Source organism: Megascapheus bottae, chromosome 25 (genome assembly GCF_031878675.1).
Source record: "Megascapheus bottae isolate mThoBot1 chromosome 25, mThoBot2.hap1, whole genome shotgun sequence".
Lineage (NCBI taxonomy): Eukaryota > Metazoa > Chordata > Mammalia > Rodentia > Geomyidae > Megascapheus > Megascapheus bottae.
The window spans coordinates 25,624,994-25,632,493 of NC_143533.1; the positions used below are offsets into that span (position 1 = coordinate 25,624,994).

The following is a 7,500-nucleotide window of genomic DNA, read 5'->3' on the forward strand; positions in this document are numbered from 1 at the left end:
TTGCTTGGCTTGCTGGCAGTTTAAAATGGTGTTTGGCTGGATGCCGGAGGCGCTGGACACGGGAGGCCCCGGATGGGGAAGGTCCTGGGGGGGATGGAAGGGGGTGAGAATGGGAGGAGGTGAGCACAGGAGGGAATGAGGATGGAGGAGGTGAGGACAGGAGGGGAAGGGAGGATGGAGGAGGGGAGGATGGAGGAGGGGAGGATGGAGGTGAGGATGGAGGAGGTGAGGACAGGAGGGGAGGGGAGGATGGAGGAAGTGAGGAGAGGAGGGGCGGAGGATGGAGGAGGTGAGGATGGAGGGGGTGAGGATGGAGGAGGTGAGGATGGAGGGGGGTGAGGATGGAGGGGGTGAAAATGGAGGGGGTGAGGACAGGAGGGGGTGAGGACAGGAGGGGGTGAGGACAGGAGGAGGTGAGGATGGAGGGGGTGAGGATGGAGGAGGTGAGGATGGAGGAGGTGAGGATGGAGGGGGTGAGGACAGTAGGGGGTGAGGACAGGAGGGGGTGAGGATGGAGGGGGTGAGGATGGAGGAGGTGAGGATGGAGGAGGTGAGGATGGAGGGAGTGAGGACAGGAGGAGGTGAGGACAGGAGGGGGTGAGGACAGGAGGGGGTGAGGATGGAGGAGGTGAGGATGGAGGAGGTGAGGATGGAGGAGGTGAGGATGGAGGGGGTGAGGATGGAGGGGGTGAGGATGGAGGAGGTGAGGACAGGAGGGGGTGAGGATGGAGGGGGGTGAGGATGGAGGGGGTGAGGATGGAGGAGGTGAGGACAGGAGGGGGTGAGGATGGAGGAGGTGAGGATGGAGGAGGTGAGGACAGGAGGGGGTGAGGATGGAGGAGGTGAGGATGGAGGAGGTGAGGACAGGAGGGGGTGAGGATGGAGGAGGTGAGGATGGAGGAGGTGAGGACAGGAGGGGGTGAGGATGGAGGAGGTGAGGATGGAGGAGGTGAGGATGGAGGAGGTGAGGACAGGAGGAGGTGAGGATGGAGGAGGTGAGGACAGGAGGAGGTGAGGACAGGAGGGGGTGAGGATGGAGGGGGTGAAGACAGGAGGGGGTGAGGATGGAGGAGGTGAGGATGGAGGAGGTGAGGACAGGAGGGGGTGAGGATGGAGGGGGTGAGGATGGAGGGGCGGGGGGGCGCAGCCTGGGCTCAGGCCGCGTCTCTGCGGGTGGGGTGGGGTGGGCCTGTCGTCGTCCCGGGTGGAGCACAGCAGAGGGACGGCCGGGGCCCCGCAGGCTCCCATCTTGTGGCCACTCTCTGTGCTTCGCACCTCTCCTCTGTATCAACTCACTTCCCCGTGATTCTGCGTTCCCGTCCACACTCGTGTCCATGGTGGTGGGGCCCCACGCGGCGCGATGCTGACCACTCGCAGGCAGACCGTCTGGCCCTCGGAGCGCTGTGTGTTTGGAGAGAAGGCTCGCTGCAATCCGCGTGTAACGAAGGAAGAGATCAAGAAGAGCGGGCCTGGAAAAGGTCAAACGTGCGGATCTGATGGGAAGAGAAGGAAAGCGGCTCCAGTCCACGTCATTTCCCAGACATGGAAGGGGTCCTGGCCCTGGGGACGAGACAGGGAAAACCCTGGACACGGGTGCTGTTTCTCGTAGCACCCCACTTGGACGGCTCTTAGAACACAGGGCGCAAGGGGCCCGTGGTTCATCAGCGATGTGGTGAATGAGATCGGGGCAGAGACGCAGAAGAGGACGCGAAACCCTCAGACAACAGCTCCGGAGGCTGGGGGGTCCCCGCGCTTACAGCAGACTCACCGTGCGGACGACAGCGGTGGCGTCCTCCTCTCCATTCTCCAGCTGCTCTTGTCAAGGGGTCACCCCCATTTTCCACACAATCCCTGAGTCCAGGGGACCAGCGTTGTTCCGGCAACTCCTGCTTGAGCTGAGGTGCAAACTGCATTCTTTCCGCTCCACCAGTGACTCCCAGAGCCAGCAGCTTGTCAGAATTGTCTAGAGAGCCGGCGAGATTGTCCTACCTGCACAGAATGGACCTGGGGTGCTCACCAGGCTCTGTCCCCTGCAGAGAAGTCACGCATTTGAGCAGCTCTCCTAACACAGTTGATGTAGGCGCCCACTTACACGTCCCATATAAAATTTAGGTCTAGGGCTGCAGCTGCGAATCCCCCACTTTGGGCAGCTCTTGCGAGTGAACTGGAGAATGGACATAAGTGACGTGCGAAACTGCAGAAGTGGCCTGGTTAACTATGCACACGCTGACACACTCGTTGGCCACACGTGCGCGTGCACTGTCACAGACAGGAGGCTGCAGGTGTCTTGCAGAGCAAGCTGGCCAGCTTGTGGCTGCATGGATTGGAGCTCTGGTTTTCAGATGTGGATCTGATTTGTGGAGGTCTGCGTGGATCTAGAGAAGCTCTGGTTTTCAGATGTGGATCTGATTTGTGGAGGTCTGCGTGGATCTGGAGAAGCGCTGGTTTTCAGATGTGGATCTGATTTGTGGAGGTCTGCGTGGATCTGGAGAAGCGCTGGTTTTCAGGAGATGTGGAGTTCATCTATTTGTGAAGTGGAGCAGAGGAAGCCTTCCGTGTCTGCGTTTGGTGTTTCTCGCCAGCCTGGCTGACCAGCAAGGCTAGAAAGACGCCTGAGCAGCAGCCCCAGGAAACAAGCAAAGGAGGCGCTCCTGCTCAGAGGCCCACGTGCACAATCCCTAGAGAGCCCTGAGATGCGGCTTCCCCTATGCACCCCGTTCTCCAGAGAGTCCCCCCTGTTCTCCAGAGAGGCCCCCCATTCTCCAGAGAGTTTCCCCAATCTCCAGAGAGGCCCCATTCTCCAGAGTCACCCCCTTCTACAGAGTTCCCCGCCCGTTCTCCAGAGAGGCCCCCGGTTCTCCAGAGAGGCCCCCCTCCATCTCCAGAGAGGCCCCATTCTCCAGAGTCCCCCCCTCCATCTCCAGAGAGGCCCCACGTTCTCCAGAGTCCCCCCAGTTCTCGAGAGTTACCCCGTTCTATAGAGTTCCCCGCCCCATTCTCCAGAGAGGCCACCATTCTTCAGAGAGCCCCCCCATTCTCCAGAGTCCCCCACTGCTCCCCAGTGAAGCCTGAGAGGTTCCTGTTCTCAAAAGAGGCCCCCCGTTCTCCAGAGAGCCCCCCCTTCTCCTCAGAGACCCCCTGTTCTCCAGAGAGGCACTCTGTTCTCCAGAGTTCCCTCGGTCTCCTGAGCGTCCCCCCCATCTCCAGGGTGGCCCCGTTCTCCCGCAGTCCCCCCCTCGGTTCTCCAGGGGCCCCCCGCTTTCCTTTGAGGTTGGGAGCCCAGCAGACCCCCCGCCCCCTCCCCCCCCCCCCCGCCTCCCCAGCCCTCCCCAGGGCCCGGCTCCCCTTCGCCTTCCTCTCCCCGCTCACGCCGGCTCCGGGCGTCTCCGGATCTGGGTGCGGGTCCCCGGCTCCTGTCCTCCTCCTCAGACGCCTCCTCTCCGCCTCCTCTCCGCCTCCCGACCCACCGGACTTGCGGCGCCGAGAGCCGGGTCTGGAGGCGCAGCGCGGCAGAGCCGCTCGTCCCCGCGCCCCGGTGGAGAGGCCGCGGCTGCGCCCAGGGTCCGGCCGAGCGCGGGGCTCTGCGCCGGGGTCTCCCCGGGCGCCGCCGGCGGGGTGGGGTGGGGGGACCGGGGAGCCCCGGGCGGCGGGGTGGGGACCCCGGGGAGCCCGGGCGGCGGCGGGGTGGGGGTCCTGGGGAGCCGCGGCGGGGCCCGGCCCGGCTCCGCCCCGTCCGCCCCTCTTCTCCCCGGCGGAAAACTCGATTCTCCGCGCATTCCGGGCGCGGCTCCCGGGGTGACCTCTGCCGGCGGCGCGGGGCACCGGACGGGCGGCGGGATGGCGGGGCGGCGGGGCGGCGGCCGATCCTTCCCCGCCCCCTCTCCGCTCCCCCTGCGCGGCGGCGCGGCCAATGGGGAGGCGCAGCCCCGGGCGCCGCCCGGCCGCCAGCATTTAAACCGCGCGCGGCGGCGCTCGGGGCGCCCTCGGGGAGCGGGGAGCCCAGACCCGAGCGCCCGGCCCCGCTCAGCCCCGCTCAGCCCCGCTCAGCCCCGCAGACCCCGGCTCCGCGCCCAGCCCAGGCGGCCAGCGCCGTGGCCGCGCGTCGCGCCTGGCTTGGTGAGCACGGACGACGCGATCCGCCCGCTGACAGGTGAGCAGGGCGCCGGGCCGGGCCGGGGCGCGCGGGGCCGGGCAGGGGCTGGGCAGGGGCGCGCGGGGGCCGGGCGGTGCCGGGCCCGTCAGGGGCGCGGGGCCGGGCAGGGGCCGGGCAGTGCTGGTCCAGGGCGCGCGGGGCCGGGCAGGTTGGCGGGGGCCGGGCCGGGGCGCGCGGGGCCGGGCAGGTTGGCGGGGGCCGGGCCGGGGCGCGTGCCTGCAGGCGTGGGAGCGACCCCGAGCCCCGCTCAGCTCGGGTGCGCACGGCCGATTCCTCCCCTCCGGGCGGGCGGGCGGCGAGGGCAGCGGCTCCGGAGCGCGCGGGACCCACCGGGGGCCTCCGGGCACCGGCAGGCGGGCGGCGGCGCTGCCCTGGAGGGTCCGGCGGGGAGCAGGGCGCGGGCCGCCCGTCCCCCCAGGTCTCCCTCCGGCCCGGGACCCCAGCCGGCCGGGCGCTGCCCAGGACGACGACGACGACGCCCCGCCAGCCGCGTCTGCTCTGGGCATCGCTTGCCGGCCCGGGACGAGGGCGGCCCAGCGCGGGGCCGGGAGGGACGGGGGTGGACGGGACAGGACAGGAGAGGAGAGGAGAGGAGAGGAGAGGACAGGAGAGGAGAGGACAGGAGAGGAGAGGACAGGAGAGGACAGGAGAGGAGAGGACAGGAGAGGAGAGGACAGGAGAGGACAGGACGGGAGAGGAGAGGACAGGACGGGAGAGGAGAGGACAGGAGAGGAGAGGACAGGAGAGGACAGGACGGGAGAGGAGAGGACGGGAGAGGAGAGGAGAGGAGAGGACGGGAGAGGAGAGGAGAGGAGAGGACGGGAGAGGAGAGGACAGGAGAGGAGAGGAGAGGACAGGAGAGGAGAGGACAGGAGAGGAGAGGACAGGAGAGGACAGGACGGGAGAGGAGAGGACAGGAGAAGAGAGGAGAGGACAGGACAGGAGAGGAGAGGACAGGACAGAGAGGACAGGAGAGGAGAGGACAGGACGGGAGAGGAGAGGACAGGAGAGGAGAGGAGAGGACAGGACAGGAGAGGAGAGGAGAGGAGAGGAGAGGACAGGAGAGGAGAGGACAGGAGAGGAGAGGACAGGAGAGGACAGGACAGGACAGGAGAGGAGAGGACAGGAGAGGAGAGGACAGGACAGGAGAGGAGAGGAGAGGACAGGACAGGAGAGGACAGGAGAGGAGAGGACAGGAGAGGAGAGGACAGGAGAGGACAGGAGAGGAGAGGAGAGGACAGGAGAGGACAGGAGAGGAGAGGAGAGGAGAGGAGAGGACAGGAGAGGAGAGGACAGGAGAGGACAGGACGGGAGAGGAGAGGACAGGACGGGAGAGGACAGGACAGGAGAGGACAGGACGGGAGAGGAGAGGACAGGACGGGAGAGGACAGGACAGGATGAGGACGGGAGAGGACAGGACGGGAGAGGAGAGGACAGGAGAGGAGAGGACGAGGACAGGAGAGGACAGGACAGGAGAGGAGAGGACAGGAGAGGAGAGGACAGGAGAGGACAGGACGGGAGAGGAGAGGACAGGACGGGAGAGGAGAGGACAGGAGAGGAGAGGACAGGAGAGGACAGGACGGGAGAGGAGAGGACAGGACGGGAGAGGAGAGGACAGGACGGGAGAGGAGAGGACAGGAGAGGAGAGGAGAGGAGAGGACAGGAGAGAGAGAGGAGAGGACAGGAGAGGAGAGGACAGGAGAGGACAGGACGGGAGAGGACAGGACAGGACAGGAGAGGAGAGGACAGGACAGGAGAGGACAGGAGAGGAGAGGACAGGACGGGAGAGGAGAGGACAGGACAGGAGAGGACAGGAGAGGAGAGGATGAGGACAGGACAGGAGAGGAGAGGAGAGGAGAGGAGAGGACAGGAGAGGAGAGGACAGGAGAGGACAGGAGAGGACAGGACAGGACAGGAGAGGAGAGGACAGGAGAGGAGAGGACAGGACAGGAGAGGAGAGGAGAGGACAGGACAGGAGAGGACAGGAGAGGAGAGGACAGGAGAGGAGAGGACAGGAGAGGACAGGAGAGGAGAGGAGAGGACAGGAGAGGACAGGAGAGGAGAGGAGAGGAGAGGAGAGGACAGGAGAGGAGAGGACAGGAGAGGACAGGACGGGAGAGGAGAGGACAGGACGGGAGAGGACAGGACAGGAGAGGACAGGACGGGAGAGGAGAGGACAGGACGGGAGAGGACAGGACAGGAGAGGACGGGAGAGGACAGGACGGGAGAGGAGAGGACAGGAGAGGAGAGGAGAGAGAGGACAGGAGAGGACAGGACAGGAGAGGAGAGGACAGGAGAGGAGAGGACAGGAGGGACAGGACGGGAGAGGAAGGACAGGACGGGAGAGGAGAGGACAGGAGAGGAGAGGACAGGAGAGGACAGGACGGGAGAGGAGAGGACAGGACGGGAGAGGAGAGGACAGGACGGGAGAGGAGAGGACAGGACGGGAGAGGAGAGGACAGGAGAGGAGAGGAGAGGAGAGGACAGGAGAGGAGAGGAGAGGACAGGAGAGGAGAGGACAGGAGAGGACAGGACGGGAGAGGACAGGACAGGACAGGAGAGGAGAGGACAGGACAGGAGAGGACAGGAGAGGAGAGGACAGGAGAGGAGAGGACAGGACAGGAGAGGAGAGGACAGGACAGGAGAGGAGAGGACAGGAGAGGAGAGGAGAGGAGAGGACAGGACAGGAGAGGACAGGAGAGGAGAGGACAGGAGAGGAGAGGACAGGAGAGGACAGGAGAGGAGAGGAGAGGACAGGAGAGGAGAGGACAGGAGAGGAGAGGAGAGGACAGGAGAGGACAGGACGGGAGAGGAGAGGACAGGACGGGAGAGGACAGGACAGGAGAGGACAGGAGAGGACAGGACGGGAGAGGAGAGGACAGGAGAGGAGAGGAGAGGACAGGAGAGGACAGGACAGGACAGGAGAGGACAGGACAGGACAGGAGAGGAGAGGACAGGACAGGAGAGGACAGGACAGGAGAGGACAGGAGAGGAGAGGACAGGAGAGGACAGGACAGGACAGGAGAGGAGAGGACAGGAGAGGAGAGGACAGGAGAGGAGAGGACAGGACAGGAGAGGACAGGACAGGAGAGGAGAGGACAGGAGAGGAGAGGAGAGGACAGGAGAGGACAGAAGATGAGAGGACAGGAGAGGAGAGGAGAGGACAGGAGAGGAGAGGACAGGAGAGGACAGGAGACGAGAGGAGAGGACAGGACAGGACGGAGAGGAGAGGAGAGGAGAGGAGAGGAGAGGACGGGAGAGGAGAGGAGAGGAGAGGAGAGGAGAGGACGGGAGAGGAGAGAACAGGACAGGAGAGGAGAGGAGAGGACAGGAGAGGAGAGGACAGG

The 7,500-nt window shown here is 65.4% G+C and overlaps 1 protein-coding gene across 1 annotated transcript in view; it reads left to right on the top strand.

Moving 5' to 3' along the window:
- The first annotated feature begins 4,126 nt into the window (after positions 1 to 4,126).
- Grem1 (gremlin 1, DAN family BMP antagonist) overlaps positions 4,127 to 7,500 on the top strand; it is a 10,312-nt gene continuing 6,938 nt past the window's right edge. Inside the window, exon 1 of the mRNA XM_090357779.1 lies at positions 4,127 to 4,150. The gene's annotated coding sequence lies outside the window, so the exon portion shown is untranslated. The remainder of the gene's footprint in view (positions 4,151 to 7,500) is intronic.